The 18,020-nt window shown below is 43.8% G+C and overlaps 1 long non-coding RNA gene and 1 other non-coding gene across 2 annotated transcripts; one reads left to right on the plus strand and one right to left on the minus strand.

The window, feature by feature from the left end:
- Positions 1-3,212: 3,212 nt before the first annotated feature.
- On the minus strand, positions 3,213-8,291 carry LOC123567460 (uncharacterized). The gene is made up of 3 exons (XR_006690405.2): positions 8,129-8,291; positions 3,566-3,767; positions 3,213-3,476 (listed from the first exon to the last, which is right to left on the minus strand). It is a non-coding gene; the product is annotated as an uncharacterized lncRNA (long non-coding RNA).
- Positions 8,292-8,677: 386 nt separating this feature from the next.
- LOC123567769 (U7 small nuclear RNA) lies at positions 8,678-8,737 on the plus strand. The gene has a single exon (XR_006690872.1). It is a non-coding gene; the product is annotated as a U7 small nuclear RNA (small nuclear RNA).
- Positions 8,738-18,020: the final 9,283 nt, after the last annotated feature.

Raw genomic sequence — 18,020 nt, forward strand, 5'->3', positions numbered from 1 at the left:
TTAGCTGGGCATGGTGGCGGGCACCTGTAGTCCCAGCTACTCGGGAGACTGAGGCAAGAGAATTGTTTGAACCCAGGAGATGGAGGTTGCAGTGAGCCAAGACCATGTCACTGCACTACAGCCTGACAACAGAGCCAGACTCCGTCTCAAATAAAATAAAATAAAATGGCAAACGTTATGTGATGTGTGTTTTATGACAATAATAAAGTTAAAGGAACAATTTCCTGCATGAAATATTCCTTAGGAATGCCCATGTCTCTGGAGCTGAATCTTCCTCTGAGCTGCGCAGGGTGGCAGTTGGCACAGGCTCAGGGGCCTATGAATAATGCATGATGACTCAGGGCCCATTGTCAGGGATTGCCCTCCAGGGCTCTGCAGGCCCTGCTGACCTCAGTGTGCCCTTTGAGCAGGCTGGTTGGAGCCATGGAGGAGCAGAAGCGGGGCTTGAGTCTCACATGGACAGGCTGGTGGTGGTGTGGCATAAACGCACATTACCAGGAGCTGGAGCCTGGTTATGGTGAGCAACAGACTCCTAGACATGCCCCAGGGAGTCATGATCACAAGATGCTTGGGTTGAGCCACTGGTGTCTCCATCAGGGTCCAGTCCTTCTGGGTAAGGGATGAGGGGTCCCTGCTTCTCTTTGAAAGAAGTCACTTCCCAGCCAGGGCTTCTCCTGCAGGTCTAAAGAGGCAAAGATGATAAAGTAGAAATGACAGCTCCCTGTTCCCTTAATATCTTGACACCTGAGGTTCTCTTTTTGTCTTTTATTCCATTTCTTTCTTTTTTAAAAAAAAAGATTTTAATTTCTTTGATTTTCATCAAAGAAGGGGCTTTCTGGCGGAGTTAGAGGATTTGAACCATTTCTCTGCACCAACTGGCAATTTCAGCTTATTTTCTGGGGTTCTCCTTACCATTAAAATGTGGCCCACTGCGACCCTCAGATTTCAAGTGCCCCTGCCCAACAAGGAAGGACAGCCACTGAGTCTTTCGATTACTCTGGGGGAGCTGGTCCCCGTCCCACCTCTAACGCAGCTCACACGGGCAGGTCCACGGGCTCCTCGCTTGTATCACAGACCCTCAGCGATTCCACGCACAGATCAGACAGGAAAACTGTGCCCAGCCTAGGACTTCAACAGAGGGGACTATAATGTGGGGAACTGGCCACAAAGATGTTGAAGGAGCTGAAAAGTCAAATAGGATTAGTGAGGCAAACCAGAGAGACGTAACAGGAAGAAGTTTCTACCCACCCTGGGCTTGGAAAGAGAATGTTACCCAAACCCGAATCCCAGGCTGCCTGGTGGGAATTGGAAGTATGGAGGGAGGGGCCATCCACCCACAAAGGTTCAGTGTTAGGGGCCCTGACCAGGCCAGAGTGAGATGGAGAGACTCCCTGGCATCTCCCTTCCCCTAGCCGTGCGGTTGATTCTTACTGACTCCCTTGGGCTGAGCCCAGCCAGGAGCAGGAGTCCAGGGATCCTGGGAATGACGTTTGCAGAAGACAGAGCACTGCAGTCCAAAGCAGAGCAGGGAATCCAGGAAAACAACTGCAGTCCACCAGTCCGGTGGCCAGGGTCATCCCCAACTCAGAAGGAATTTTTCCACTTTTTTTGTTCTGTCCTGGCATTTCTGTTTTAGATGCCTCATATGCAAACAAATTGAATTCAAAGTTTCACAGAATAGGAACATTTAAATTTGTCTGGAAAGCTCAGCTTGGAGCCTGTCAATCACTTCCAAATCTCCCAAGTAGATTTGTGTCCTCTGACTCTCCCCCGGCCAGACTGAGTGTCTCCACAGCCAACACCTGCTCTGCAAGGAGCAGGCTATCCTGGGCAGGCGTGAGATGCTGAGAAGCATAAGAAAGCTGGATTCCACCGGGTTTCTGCGGGAGGAGGCAGCTGCATAAGAGGTTTCCACGCCACCCAGAGAGAAGATGCATTATTTCCTCCACCTGGGCTGGGCCTCCAGGTACTACTGAGACCAGAGGTCACTGTGGTTCCGTGGGCTGAGCCATAGATTAGGATCTCAATGGTTCTTTGTTTAAATCCAGCTGAGGCATCCAACCTTGCATGACCTTGAGCCATACACAACTCTTAGGATGCAACCTGCTTTATGAGATGAGAAAGACACGAGGAAGACATCAGTGAGGGACCCTGGAAGGTAAATGAACAATCATGACAATGTCCGGCACTCACACCGTGCCCTTCCTCTGAGGCGTGCCCTGAAGGACAATCTTGCTTGTCCTTGAAATTATCCTTGTGAGGCTGAGGTCAAGGATTCCCATTGCAGCTTGAGGGGTGAGGTTAAAAGTCTGCTATCCAGCTCCTAGGAAATACGTAAAATTAGATCTGGGATGAGCCTGTCAGTAGTAGATAGAGAACTTTTATGAAGTTAAGGGTAAACTGGCTGGTCTGGGTCTAGAACTGGGAATGGTGCCTAGCAGCACATTTTGGAGAACATGCAGCCAGGTTTGGTGTGTCATGGAGTGTGTGTGTGCACGCATGTGTGTGTGTGAGCATGTGTATGTGGGTGTGTGTGACTGTGTGTGAGAGTGTGAGTGTGTGAGCATGTGCATGAGAGAGCATGTGTGTGTGAGTGCATGTATGTGTGTGCATGAGTGTGTGAGTGGGTGTGTGAGAGTGTGTGTGTGTGTGTGTGTGTGAGAGAAAGCATTGTGTGAGTGTGTGGGTGTGTGTGGGTGAGGGTGTGAATGTGTGAGTGTGAGAAAGCATTGTGTGAGTGTGTGGGTGTGTGAGTGTGTGTGGGTGTGAGTGTGTGGGTGTGAGAGTGTGAGTGTGTGAGTGTGTGTGTATGAGTGAATGTATGAATGTGTGTGTGAATGTGAATGTGCAAATGTGTGTGAGAGTGTGAGTGTGTGACTGTGTGTGTCTGTGAGAATGTGAGTGTGTGTGTGAGAGACAGTGTGAGTGTGTGAGTGACTGTGTGTGTATGTGTGTCTTTGGATACACAGACATCCTGGAGCATATGCACATTTCCTTCCTTGTTCAAATAAACCCTACGGTTAAAGTGCTTTGACATCTGGTCTCTGCAGCCCTCCACAGGAGGCAGGGCAAGCACTACTAAGCCCACTACAAACAGGTCAGCTAAGGCTCCCCTCAGTGACTTGCCCAGGGTCAAGGAAGAATGAGCGTCAGAGCCCTGAGCCCGTGTGCTCCCTTCTGTGCCGGGCTGCTTCTCCTGGGCATGGCTGTGCCTTGTGAATGGGACATTTCTCCTTTGATGTGCCCTAGGTTCCTTAAGTAACTTAGATATTGCTCAGGTGGGGTGAGGGGAAAATGTATTTTCAGGTCATATTACTCGAAACAAAATAATGTAGACTAACTGACATTGAAAACACATATTTATTTTGTACAATACTGGAGGTTTGGAGTCCAAGTTCAAAGTGTCAGCTAGATTGGTTCCTGGTGAGGGCTCTCCTCCTGGTTTGCAGGCAGCCACTTTCTCTTTGCATCCTCACCTGGTGGGAAGAGAGAGACCGCGTGCTCTCCTTACCAGATCCATCATGAGGGCCCCGCCCCGTGACTTAATGTAACCCTAATTACCTACCAAAGGCCCATCTCCAAATACCATCACATTGGTGGTTAAGCTTCAACATAGGAATTTCGGGAGGACACAAACATTCCATCTACAGCATGGGTGGAAACCCATATCTTCATCACCACCTGTGGTGGCCACACATTGCAGCCATCGAGACAGTGGGCATGTTCTCCTTACAACTCGATCCAAGGAGCAGGGAAGGAGGGCAACGCTGGGAGAGATTAAGAATATTAAGAAGAGAATAGGGTAGCCAGATTTAGTAAATAAAAATACAAAATGCCTAATTCTGAATTTCAGATAAAGAACAAATACTTTTTAGCATAAGTATGCCCCAAACTAAGCATGGCAAAGGACATATTTATGCTAAAAAATTACGTATTATCTAATAATAAATTATTATTATTTTCTGCAATTCACATTAACTGGGCATCCTGTATTTTCATCTGGCAACCCTAAAAGAGAAGGGCCAAAATCTGCTGAGTCAAGCCGGTGGATTCCAGGAGGGACTATTGCTGGATTTCTGGACTGATGCTTGCTTTATAATACTTAACTGTTTTTAGCCCCTTCCCTCCTTCCCTCCCTCCCTCCCTCCCTCTCTTCTTTTCTTTTCTTTTCTTTTTTTTTTCTTTTTTTCCTTTTCTTTTCTTTTCTTTTTTTCTTCTTTATTTCTGACCAGGTTCTCACTCTCTACTGAGGTTGGAATGCAATGGCACAATCTCAGCTCACTGTGGCCTCAACCCTCAGGATCATGTGATCCTCCCACCTTAGCCTCCTGAGTAGCTGGGATTACAGGTGCGCACTACCATGCTCAGCTAATTTGTGTATTTTTTGTAGAGATGGGGTCTCACTATGTTGTCCAGGCTGATCTTGAGCTCCTGGGGTCAAGCAATCTGCCTGCCTCAGCTCCCTAAAGTATTGAGAGTACAGGCATTAGCCACCACACCCAGAAACGTCTGTTTTTAGCCATGGTCTCTTTAGGCGTTCTCTATCACTCTAAGTCAAAACTATTCCTTAAACATGCAGGGCTCGAAGTGTTGATCTCCTGGAGAGCCTAGTCACCTCCAAGCCAGAGGGCTTACAGTAGGCTGCCCTCAGACAAGCAAGGAAATGACAGACTTTCTACCCCAACTCAGATCTAGGTTTCAGGACTCATTCTAGGAACAGCTGCAACTGCCACGTAGACTGTGAGGAGACTTTCTCAGAGTTCTAGAAAAAACAATGGAGGAGAAGGTGGGGAGGGGAAGGAGAAAGAGAGTTAAAACAAAGAGAGAGACAGAGAAAATTAAAGATTGTATCAAGCCTCTCCCAACTCCCTCCTCTCTCCCTGGAACACAGGAGTAAATGTTAAGAAGAGAAGGATGAGATTTCTACCCTATCTGAAGAAAACTACAAAACATGAGAGTTTGAAAAGACAATAAGGAAGATAGAGGCCAATCCTGTAATTTTTCAGATGAAGAAAGTAAGGCCCAAGAAGAAGAAATTACTGTATTCAGATCACACAGTTTTAAGGATTCGAGCCAATACTGGATCCTGACCCAGTGTTTACTATTCTCTGCAGTGTTCCATTATTCGTGGATTGCAACGATGAAAGAATGCTTAGAAGTGATCTAGTTCAACCTCCTGACTTTAAAATAAGAAAAGATGTATTGAGAGAGGTCAAATAATTTGCTCAAAGTCACAGTTGGCTTTTTGCTACCAATCTAAGCTTCTTTTCCCTAGTCTTTGCATATACACATAACAATGTGTTGAATAATTTCAAAATTATTTCAAAAATTCACCCAGAGTAAATGTACTTATTCAGGAGAGCAGTGGAAATAGGAAATATAGCAAACATAAAAACACCTCATCCCTATGACTCAATTTATACCGGTCCATGAACAGTTAACAGTTTTCAACACCTAACACCTCTCTTCCTGTGATAACTGGCAGCCAGAGTTATTTTGCAAAACTGTGTTTCCAAGTCCTCAGGAGGAATACACGTGTAAGTATGCTTTAAATTTGCAAATGTTTTATCTTTGAGCTCCTTAAACGGTTAACACTATTAATCTTCATCTTTAAGCTGCTGTTAAGTTTGTTATGTTTGCCGGGCGCGGTGGCTCAAGCCTGTAATCCCAGCACTTTGGGAGGCTGAGGCGGGTGGATCACAAGGTCAGGAGATCGAGACCACAGTGAAACCCCGTCTCCACTAAAAATACAAAAAATTAGCCGGGCGCGGTGGCGGGCGCCTGTAGTCCTAGCTACTCAGGAGGCTGAGGCAGGAGAATGGCGTGAACCCAGGAGGCGGAGCCTGCAGTGAGCCGAGATCGCGCCACTGCACTCCAGCCTGGGCAACAGCGTGAGACTCCGTCTCAAAAAAAAAAAAAAAAAAAAAAAAAAAAAAAAAAAAAAAAAAAAAAAAAAAAAAAGTTTGTTATGTTTATACATATGTGTGTGTATCTACACAGAACTTTTTTCACTGGTCCTGTGACTCCTAGAACTGTATCCTTCTACCCGCTATACATTTCCCTATGTAAATAATATGGCTTTCACTCATGATGGAAACAAGACAGAAGGAATGAGGTCAAGGAGGAAATAAATTTGGATAGAAAGAAGCCATCAAAACCCTGTGAATAAAATTCACATGCAAGTTTCGGTGACTCGTAAGAGCACAGAGAGAAAAAAACAGGGATTATTCAGGAGCAGGCTCCTGTAGGGTAGAAGGCGCTGCACAGCGGGAGTGCGGGGCGGGCACAGGTCAGCACCAGGATGCATCAAGGGCATTGGGAAGTGCTGAGGGCCAGGCCACACTTAACTCAGGTCTGTGCCCTTTAGTGGAAAGAAGCCTCAGAGTGTTTTCACCCTGCGAATCTCCTCTGTGCAAGAAAAGACCAGTTGATGTCCTTGAAAACTTTCCTATTTGGCCAGTTCATTCTTATTTCAAAATTTTATATTATTATATTTTTTAGAGACAGGGTCTCACTATGTTGCCCAGGCTAGACTCGAACTCCTGGGCTAAGTGAGCCTCCCACCTCAGCCTCCTGAGTTGCTACCATGCCCAGCTTGCCCAGTTCATTCTTAATGAGGCCAAACACATTGGCCATGCAGTTCACAAACAAAAGGGAATGTCTGTAGTGCTGGTCAGACACAAACTCATTGTACTTTACAGAGGAAGCTCCATGCAGAATGTTCAAATATCATCCTCTAAAGGTTGACTCTAAGTACACAGAAGCAGTGTAGGGGCGCAGACAGCTCAGCTGAGCACTCAGCACATCAAACAAGAAAGCATACGGTGGTTTCCCTCTACCCAGAGCAGGGTCTGATACAGAGGAGCAAGCCTGGACTTTGTCCTTGGGCAAATTGCCCCATTAGGGGAGGGAGGAACCTACTCTCCAGACTTTCTGGTTTGAAGCAGTGCCTGGGTCTGAGCAGAGCAAGGAACGCTTCCCGCTACAGCCAAACTAGACTAGCCTAGGCCCTGAGAGCCATGACCTCACATGTGTCTTTTTCTCCAGGCACACTGGAAAGCTTAGTCCTCCCACCGTGACTGTCTGTTCCCAAGATAGTCCCTTTACATGGAGAACCCTTGCCCATCCCACCCACCCCCACACCATAAAAAATCCATGTGAGAAGGTTTGAACGGATTTAGTGATCCTGCACTCCAACCCTGCCTATCTATTCATCAAAGTTCACTTCAAATACCACTTTATAAAGACATTGTGGTTCTTCTGTCTCCCAATTCTTTGGTACTTTGGTGCTCTTACGGTATACATCACATTCAGTCTTGTATTAGAGTTGTTTGTGTACATATTTTCTGCCCTCACTCTAGGGCCAGATTAAAACCTATAAATCTTAAAATATTTTGGTCTCCTGAAAATTAAACAGTATCATTCATAGTTTCCACTATTAAAGATTTTATGCTTTTGGAATAAAATATGTCATTCTTCACCCCCCTCTCCCAAAAACCCCAAAACTTTGTTCCTCTGCTTTTCTGGTTTCCCATGTGCTGCTTAGAGTGCTTAGTGGGTTTTCCAGCAGCCCTGATCCCAAGCCCATGTGAGACCATGAGCATTTTCAAGACAAAAGTGTCCTTACTCCTCTTTATGAGACTGCCAAGATTAAACACGGAGCTCAGAACACAGTATGAACACAATAAATGTAGGATGAAATGAACAAAGCTAGCATTCACTAACGAGAGCTCCTCAAATGATGAGCAAGAAGAAGTTGAAATGGTGCCATCCAAGGCTTCCCAGTGCCCCTGGAGACCACACAGCCCCCTTACACAGGAAATGACATGATTCCTGATAAGCAAGCAGTACACACTGCACAGCTTCCTTCCCTTCCTCCCCCTGCCACTCAACACCTTTGGCAAACAGCCGCCTGCCTTCATCCTTCATTAGGAAAGCATTCATGAGACAACAGCATTAACAGTGCACGAACTAATGCTTCTTCGAATTTTTCTGGGGTCTGCTGCTGCTACTGCTAAAATCCACTCGCCTTCAGATGCAGTTTCTCAAATGGCTTAAAAGCTTCTCTGCTTTTGATCCCTGCAGCATCACTTTCTACTCCCCCAGTCAGAAACCAGAAGCCACCCACCGCCGTTTCCTGCGTCCATGATAGTAGAAAGCTGCAGAGAACAGCTGGCCGCTGGGTTGCCAGGTTGTGGGCTGGGTAGGGAGGATCCATTGCAGGAGCATTGGAAAGCCTTGAGCACCGCGCCCTGCCTGTCCACACAGCAGTACCTTCACAGCCTTTTAGCAGTTCCGATCAGGTTTCTGCCTCTTAAAGCGGCCCCACAGACTAAAAGCCATCATCTGGAATTGGGAGTAAAAGTGCCCACAGGATATGAAGCGCTCTAAGAAAATTCAGCTGGGCAGGTATTTTAAGGTCACTGACTGACTCCAAATTGAAGGTAGAACCCATACTGACCGCAATTCATCACACTTCTGTAACTTCAGAACTCACTGCTGGCTCGTGGGGAAGGTTGCGATTGTATTCAGTCCGGATATCTGAACATATTATTTAGAAATATTAGCTTATCCAGCTGCCTACGGAGCTTCCCATCTGGGCTTTCAGTTGCTACATTCTCTAAAGCCGTATCTGACCCACACCTTCCTAACACTATGTGCTTCTTCAGCATCCACCCAGTGTTACAACTTTTAGAATTGGTCTAGCTGTTTTTCCAGTCTTCACTGGAAAGCCCTTGCCCCCAAATATAAAAAATTATAAACCATTCACCCCTAAACTTCAGGAGGGCTTCCAATCGTCTTTAAGCACTCATTTAAAAGAAAAGTCTTTTATTCTCTTATAATAGTATTAAATCATTAGCAAATGATTCTCAAAACTATTTTTCTGAGTGCTCTCTTCTGTGTGAGAATGTAGGAAATGATGACCAAGTATATGAAGTTTTTGGTGAGCAGGGCAGGCCTGGTAGGTGATGTGAAAGCTTGTAACTATTTGTCTGTTACCTACCTAAGACTTGGAAGCCTCCTCCTCACTTTGAGTGGTCCCTCCTTTCTGGACCGAACCAATGTTCATCTTACATATGTTGATTGATGTCTCATGTTTTTCTAAAATACATAAAACCAGGCTGTGATCTGACCACCCTGGGCACATGTCGTCAAGACCTCCTGAGGCTGTGTCATGGGCGCACACCCTCAACCTTGGCAAAATACACTTTCTAAATTAACAGAGACCTGTCTCCCTCAACCTTCACAAAATAAACTTTCTAAATTAACAGAGACCTGTCTCAGATATTCAGAGTTCGCAGTGGGGTGAAAGTGGGAGCCACCCTGAGCAAACCAATCGTCCTCACTATCCATAGTCACAAGCACATGTATTGGGTTGAATAATGTCTCCCCAAATCCATGTCCACTTGGAACCTGTGAATGGGATTTTTTTGGAAATACAGTCTTTGCTGACACAATGGAGTTAAGATGAGGTCGTCCTGGACTACAGTGGGCTCTAAATCTAATAGGAACAGTATTTATGAAGCGGCGTCGTTGTCTAGGGTAATACCTGAGCTTTGTTTCCTTCTGCCAAGAAAATTAAGGACGCAGACACACACAAGAAGTGAATTTAAGAGCAGAGGTTTAATAGGCAAAAGAAAGAGAAAGGAGAACAACTCTTTCTCCCTTGCCAGAGAGAAAGGGGCACCTGAATGGGAGTCCTGGCCCACGGGAGTGCCCTTGATTTCATAGACAGCCTTGAGGAGGTGGTGTTTGATTTATGTAGGGCCCAAAGATTGGTTGGACCAGGTGTGACATTTACATAGCGCGGGGAATCTGGTGGCCTCACCATAATCTTATTATGGAAATAAGATCTTTGCCTGGCAGGGGCCATATTGTCTTCTCCTTACTGTACACATGGCTGACAAAGAGAAGGGAAGATGCGGGGCCGTGTTGGACATGCCTAGTCCCAGGTGGCCTTCTCCTATTGGCACAGCTGCCAGCATTCACCCATGCAAGCTTCTAGCTTGCTTGTCTATGTCTGCAGCTTGATTTTACAGGCTGCTCATTATTAGAAAAGAAAATGATCTGAGAGCTGCTTTTCATTAAAAGGAATCCTTACTGAGGACTTCTTTATCCTCACTACCTGCCTAAATAATTTCTTCTTAACCCCTATATATAAGAGGAGAAGGCAGACACACAGAGGGAACACAGTGTGACAGCACACGCAGAGTCTGGAGGGAGGCCTCTACAGGCCCAGGAATGCCAAAGGGAGACGCACAGACTGGTTTCTCTCACAGCCCCCAGAAAAACCCAACCCTGCCAGCACCTGGATCTCAGACCTCTGGCCTCCGGAACTGTGAGAGAATAACTTGCTGCTGTTTTAAGATTCCCAGCTTGTGGTCATTTATTACAGCAGCCCTAGCAAACGAACCCAGTGTGGTTTGAAACTTCAGTTATTGCATCTACCATCATCAGCCCAATTCAAAAGACCATTTATTTAATCAGCAACATTTCCCCAGTCACTCCTTATGGGGCAGCATCCATTGCAGGCTACTAATTCTACTTAGTGCTTTAAGTCAGTATTGCCAGAATCATATGAAACACATACCTGGGGCTTCTAGGGCGTCTCCTAGTCAGCCTTGTCAACAGTTTTGAAAATACGCTCTATGGCAGTCCTGAATTCCACAGAAGTGTCTGAGAGCTGTCAGTGAGAGGCGCAGCAGTAGACAGCAGTGAAAGACAATGGCCTGGGGAAAGGGCCAAACCTCTACTCAGAGCCACTCTCCTGTTTGTCGTATTTTATAAAATGAATATTTAATTATATTTCACTATTTGCTTTCATTACTAAAATTTCCCAAGATGCATGAAAAGAGAGGGTACCCCCAAAACCCAACTTTAAATAAAATAACCATGAGTATTCTGCCCTACTTGTTTCTGTGTTAATGTAAGAATTTATTTGAAAAGTGCTGCAAAAAAAATTTTTTTTTTTTTTTTTTTTGACAGAGTCTCGCTCTGTCGCCCAGGCCGGAGTGCAGTGGCGCAATCTCGGCTCACTGCGAGCTCCGCCTCCCGGGTTCACGCCATTCTCCTGCCTCAGCCTCCCGAGTAGCTGGGACTACAGGCGCCCGCCACCACGCCCAGCTAGTTTTTTTGTATTTTTAGTAGAGACGGTTTTCACCATGTTAACCAGGATGGTCTCGATCTCCTGACCTTGTGATCCGCCTGCCTCAGCCTCCCAATATAATTTTTTTAAGTACTTGTTTCAGTAACTCTCTGCCAATATAGATTACACTTCGTTAGCTCCAATAATTGCTGCATGGTGAATTTAGTCTATTGAAAAGGAAATGTCAGGTCTGAGTGCCAATCGTTGTACTTGACCCAAGGTAACTCTCTTTTCAAGGCACTGCGTTGGGTTCCCACTGAATTATTTTACCACATTCGAAATCCCTCGTCAGAAATTCAATGTTTTTTATTACGATACATGAAATCATCTAATAAATCTCACTGCACACTGTTACTTTGATTTCTCCAATGAACTACACCTCTCAGAATGCGCACCCTTGCATAGTCCCTTCTCATGGTGACAGCAGGGTTAGCCTTGTGACTGGCTTTGACAATGGGGATATTAGCAAGCACGATGCAAGTGGATTCTGATAAGCTTAATACTGTATTTATTTGCTGTGGCTGCCATAATATATGATCACAAACCGGGGATCTTAAAACAGCTCCTTTGTCAGATGCTTCTCCACAGTCTTCCAAGGCAAAAAGAAAAGAAAAAGAAAAAGAAATACACAGACACATACATATATGTTTCAGTTCAATAAGTTTTTGTTGTTTTTTGTTTTGTTTTGTTTTGTTTCAGACAGGGTCTTGCTCTGTCGCCCACGCTGGAGTGCTGTGGTGCGATCTCAGCTCACTGCACCTCCGCCTCCCAGGTTCAAGTGATTCTCCTGCCTCAGCCTCCTGAGTAGCCGGGATTACAAGCGCGTGCCACCATGCCCAGCTAATTTTTGTATTTTTCTTAGTAAAGACAGGGTTTCACCATGTTGATCAGGCTGGTCTCGAACTCCTTACCTCGTGATCCACCCACCTCGGCCTCCTAAAGTGAGCCGGGATTAGAGACGTGAGCCACCGTGCCCGGCCTCAGTAAGTATTTATTAAGTATATAACACATGGCAGAAACTGTGCTAGATACTAAAACTATAATGGCAAATAAGTCAATTCCTGTCCTCTGAATTGGTTACCTAGTAGAGGAGACAGACATTTAAACAAATACAGTGGAGAGTGACATAGGCAATAATAAAACTATGTACAAGAAATCAAATTAGTATGGATAATTAACAACTAATGGTTGAGAAGAGGTGTCAAGAAAAGCTTCTTAGATACAGTGACAGCTGAGCAGGGTTTCTAAGGGTGCACTGGGGAAAGAGGTTCACAAATCAAGGGAGCATCATGCTGAAATGGTGGTGATGGAACATGGTATATGCAGGCAACTACAAAAATTCGCTTCTACTGATGGTTCAAGGAAGGAAGGCATGAATATGAGAATGGAGGTATGGACAGAGGCCAGGTCATGGTAAGTCAGAGAGTTTACTTAACCTTGTAGAAAATGAGGAGCCACTGGAGACTTTAAGGACAAATAACGTAGTCATATTCTTGTTATGAATGATCATCTGGGTTGCTATGTGCAGGACAGATTACCAGGAACAAAACCAGAAGCAACAACACCTGTTCAAGCCTGAATTCTAGTCACAGAAGTAAAGCCGGAGAGGAGAAAATGGATGTGAGCAATATCCAAAAGGAAAAATAATAGTATACACATAAGGAATGGGGAAAGAGAAGAGCAAAAATAATTTCCTATTTCGCCTTCCCTTCTTCTGGAGTTGGAACACTCAAAAGGTGTGATGGGTGGCATTGGGGCTAAGGGGACCAGGCTGGCCCAGATGGGAGATTCCTTACATGCAGGAGAATCAAGTGAATGAGTCAACATATCAAGGAGAGTGGGAATGCAACTTCTCACTGTTGAAGAAAGGAGTTATAAATATGCAAAGGGGAAATTGTGATATTGGATTGGAATTGAAGGCATAGGTCTCAAATTATGGATTTTAAAGATAGGAGTGTGAGAGACGACAGATAGAAAGGGATAGATAGGTAAATTGAGAAGCAGAAATGTATGAATGTGTTATATTTCCTAGTCCAGGAGCAATGACACCCCAGTTGCAATGAGCATCCTAGCATTTAGATCTCAGTTTCTAAATACCTTTTTCCACTAAAAAGAACCAGGGCTCCTTGGAGAAATGTCTGCTTCCAGGGCTGGGGCAGGGAAAGAACAAGATGAGCCTGGAACTCTATTGTACTGAAAGTAAGGAAGCACTCAGATAATTATGAGGACATGTCTAAAGGACACACGAGCCAGCTTAATGGAGTTCCAATTGTCTACATCTGGGACATTTTGTGCATCAAAATAAAAAATGATAGTAACTGATTAGAGTCCATTGAAAAGTCAAATCTCATGAATCCATACTTACATAATACATGAATAAATAAATATGAGAGAGAAGGGAGAGCTGTAACTTATAGTAGAATGCCAACTAATTAATGTAAATGTAATGATGGAATTAGAAAATTGTTATTATTACTATTCTGAGACAGGTCTTGCTCTGTCACCCAGGTTGCAGTGCAGTGGCCCAATCACAGTTCATTGCAGCCTCAACCTGCCGTGCTCAATCATTTCTCCCACCTCAGCCTCCCGAGTAGCTGGGACTTCAGGCACGTGCCACCACATGGCTATTTTTGTATTTTTTGTAGAAACGAGGTTTCATCATGTTGCCCAGGCTGGTCTCAACTCCTGGGCTCATACAATCCACCTCAGCCTCCCAAAGTGCTGGGATAACAGGCATGAGCCACCACACCCAGCCAGAAAATTATTATTTTGCAACCATCATAGTTATAATTAATTTAGATAGAATCATCATTGGATGGAAAAACTAGTAGGTAAAAATTTGATGAGGAAATGGATACAGTCTCAAAGTATCTCCCCAAAAATATTGATTAAGTGCTTATTAGTAGTTTAGAAATACAAATTACTTACTAGTTAGCTCTATAGTACAGAAACCTAGCCAATATCATCTTAGTTGAGTGATAAAATATAATGTTATCTATAAACAGGATAAATCCATATTAAGTTACTCCTAACAAACTGAGAAAACACAACATCATTTCCATGAAAGTCCTGCCAAAAATGCACTACCCAAATCTGACAATGAGGAGACATCAGACAAACCCAAACTGAGGGACATTCTACAAAGTAATTAGTCCATTCTCTTTAAAAACATCCAGGTTGTGAAAAACAAGGAAAGAATGAGAAAATGTTCCTGATTAAGGGAGACTAACAGAGATATAATGACTAAATACAACACATGATCCTGAGTTGGATTCTGGCATTATAAAGAACGTATTGGAAAATTGATGAAATCTGAATGGAGTCTATGGATTGTGGCTGTATTACATCAGTGTTAAGTTCCTGATCTTTTTCATTGCTTTTTCCTTTTTTTTTTTTTTTTTTTTTTTTTTTAAACAGAGTCTCTGTCATCCAGGCTGGAGTGCAGCGGTACAATCCCGGCTCACTGCAACCTGCACCTCCTGGGTTCAAGTGATTCTCCTCTCAGCCTCTCAAGTAGCTGGAATTACAGGCATGAGCCACCACATCCCGCAGAATGTCCCGATCTTGATGGATGCACTCTGGTTATATAAATGTCCTCATTTTAGGGAAATACATGCCGAAGTAGTAAAAGCTCATGGGGCATCATATTTGCAACTGCTCTCAGTTGGTTCAGAAAAAAATAAGAGCAATAATATGTATAAATGTGTAGATAGAATAAGACAAACGTGATAAAATGTTAAGAATTGGGGAATCCAGATAAAAGGTGTATGGAAGCTCTTCTGCTACTCCTGCAACTTTTTCGTACGTTTGAAATTGTTTCAAAATGAAAAAAAAAGTATAAATATCCTGGAAAATGCAAACGCATCAGCAGAGATGGAAAGCAGGTCACTGGTTGTCTGAGTGTGGACGGGCCAGAGGGGAGAGGAGTCAGGATTACAAAGGAGACACAACAAGGGAACTTGGCGGAGAGGATATGAATATCTTTTTTTTTTCTTTTTTAGAGACAGGGTTATGCTATGTCACTCAGCTCATAAGCTCACTGCAGCCTCAAACTCCAGGGCCCACGGGATATTCCTGCTGAGCAACTGGGAGGGACTGCAGGCTCAGGCCACCATGCCTGGCTTTTTTTTTTTTTTTTTTTTTTCCTTTTGGTGGAGACAAGGTCTCACTACGCTGCTTGGGGCTGGTCGTGAGCTCCTGGTCTCAAGGAAATCCTCCCATTTATGACTCCCAAAGCACTGGGATTACAGGCGTGAGCCACCATGCCCAGCCATGTTCATTATCTTGATTGTGTCAGTGGCCTCTTTGGTTTAAAAGTAGGTCAAAATTTACTATGTGGTACACTTTAAAAATCTATTCATAGGTTAAATAACATGAAAGAATTGTTTTTTAATTCCTAATATTTGCCTAGGGAATACAACCAACCTCTTTATCACATGAAGACTTTTTTTTCATGCTTTTCCACATTCCTTAAATGACCTATCCCAGGAACTTCCTCCAACTTATCTACTCCTTCATATTCAAGAAGATAATGGAGTTCCATCTTCCTCCATTAACTCCCCCTATACTGAAATCTGCTGTATCTTTCATTCATTTGTATCTTATTGTTACAATACATACAATGGAAATCTACAACATTTTTATTGCTATAGTTATTTCAATTGTTATGTTTTCTGCTTATTTTCATATCAGAGTTGAATCAAGATGTTTAAGTCCCTGGAGAGTTAAGTATTTTGTAGGAGGAAGAATATCAAGGTTGTGAAAAAAACCTTGTTGTGGCTGAGAAACTGGGCTGGAGTCAGGAGGCTGATCATGGGCCCAGTTCTACCACTAACTAGCCATGTGCCTACGATGCTTCATTTCACCTCTTTAGATCTAAGCTTCCCCATATGTCAAAGCAAAGGTGAGGTCAATGTCATCTGTAAAATGTTCTTGACTTTTGAATTATTTGAGTAGTGGCCGCTAGATGGAACCCGTGAACCCATGTCCACACATGGCATTTCAGGGAGAGATGGTGCTGAAGCAGGAAGCCAAAAAGCCCGAGTGAGAGATTATCCCGTGCTTTGTGCAACAAGGATAGTCTGTAGGAACAACAAGAGAAGTTGTCTCTCTCAGACAATGGTGCCCTAGCCTGGACACGTGGGCTAGGAAATTAGTGATCAGAGGAAGTAAGACCAAAGCTAAAGTCAGAGGCATTTTCTGTTCTCCTCTTCACTAAATCCCAAGGCTCTTTAGCATGAAGTATGCAGACCCTGTGTGATTTTCTGTGTTATCTGAAGTAAAACTTATTTAAAAAGTTCCACATATTTTTAACCAAATATATTTAATGAACATTGTTCTGAGAGAAAGGGGATCCCAGTCACTTCTGTCAAAGGCATTCAAGGATATGGAGAGAAATAGCTTTTTAGAATTTGAGAATAAAATTTCTATGAAATTGATCAAAGTGGATGAGAAGGAAAAAAACTTCTCAAGCGGTATGTAGGTAGAAAAACTATCACTTTGCGCCATTTTAATATGTTAACAAATTATGTTAACATTTATGGAACACATCAAACACTGCAGTGTAACTGATTCTTTAATAAGTATATACAAGTCACACATAGAATGAGTGGCTTGCTGGGTGCTCCTTGAATAGTCCTTTTCTTTTACCAGTTAAGTTTCCTGCTGAATATTTGGAAACTCTTTGCAAACTGACTTCAGCACCTCTGTGGGATATTCCCTTCCACTGCCAACCCTAAGTTGTCAGAAACTCTGTCCTTGGGAAGCACACTACATTTTCTAGAACAAATCTAGATACTTAAGAAATGATGAAGGATGATGATGATGATGAATGATAACACTCTGATGCAATTCATATATCACAATATTATCCAGATCCAACAAACACTGAGAAAATGGTGTTTTGGCAGGAATTTTAATTCCTTTATTTCTCAAACATCTTTGTCAATAGTCATTTTTAATGTCATTTTATAGATGATGAAACAATCTTAGAGATGTTAAGTAACTGATGCTAATAATACAGGTGGCAAAGACAGAATTCAAAATCTGGATCTGTTGATTTATTTTGCTTTATTTTATTTTTTAGAGACAGATCTCGCGTTGTCGCCTGTCAAAGACTAGAGTGCAGTAGCGTGATCATAGCTTACTGCAGCCTCGAACTCCTGGGCCCGAGCAGCCTTCCCTCCTCAGCCTTCCAAGGTCTCCTGATTTCAAGTGCAGTTCTTGCCAACACACAGTGGTAAAGGGTACGATTACCTAAGCCTTAGCACAGAAGGTAGCACCCCCTCACAGGTGAGCTATCATGAAGCTATGCGACAATTTTTCTCCATCTTTTTAAGAGTTGTTTTCCTTGTCTTCCTCCTCCTCATGATTATTATTCCTTTTTCATTCAGCAACAAAGAATCTGGTAGGAGACTGCACAGAAGCAGAATCACTTGCTATCAATAGTGCAACCCTACGTAACTTCCCTAATCCCTAGCAAATGAGGGAAAAATCATATACAAGCACTGACAAATAACAACACAAGAAAGGGCAAAAGAAATTACCAAGGAGTAACGCCATCTTCCCCAACTCAAACCAGGGAAAGGAAGCTTGTTTAGGAACTTAGGCTGAAGCTCACCACAGTGCCAAACACCTGCTTTCTTAAAAAGAGGTAGTGCAGATAGTGACGCCACTGAGCCACGCAGGGTGGGGGTTTTCTTTCAGTGCTTTTCTTCTTGCCCACAAACTAGTGTAGGATGTGACTGGCTCCAGCCGATCCTTATCAAGGCAGCTAGTCCTGATGGCTTGGTTTGGAAGCTCTTTGTTTACTGAAGAGGGCAAAGAGAAGAGGCATGAATTGGAAAAGGATATCTAAAATGTCCCCCAAGGCGTC

The sequence above is a fragment of the Macaca fascicularis genome, chromosome 11 (assembly GCF_037993035.2).
Source record: "Macaca fascicularis isolate 582-1 chromosome 11, T2T-MFA8v1.1".
NCBI classification, from domain to species: Eukaryota; Metazoa; Chordata; class Mammalia; order Primates; family Cercopithecidae; genus Macaca; species Macaca fascicularis.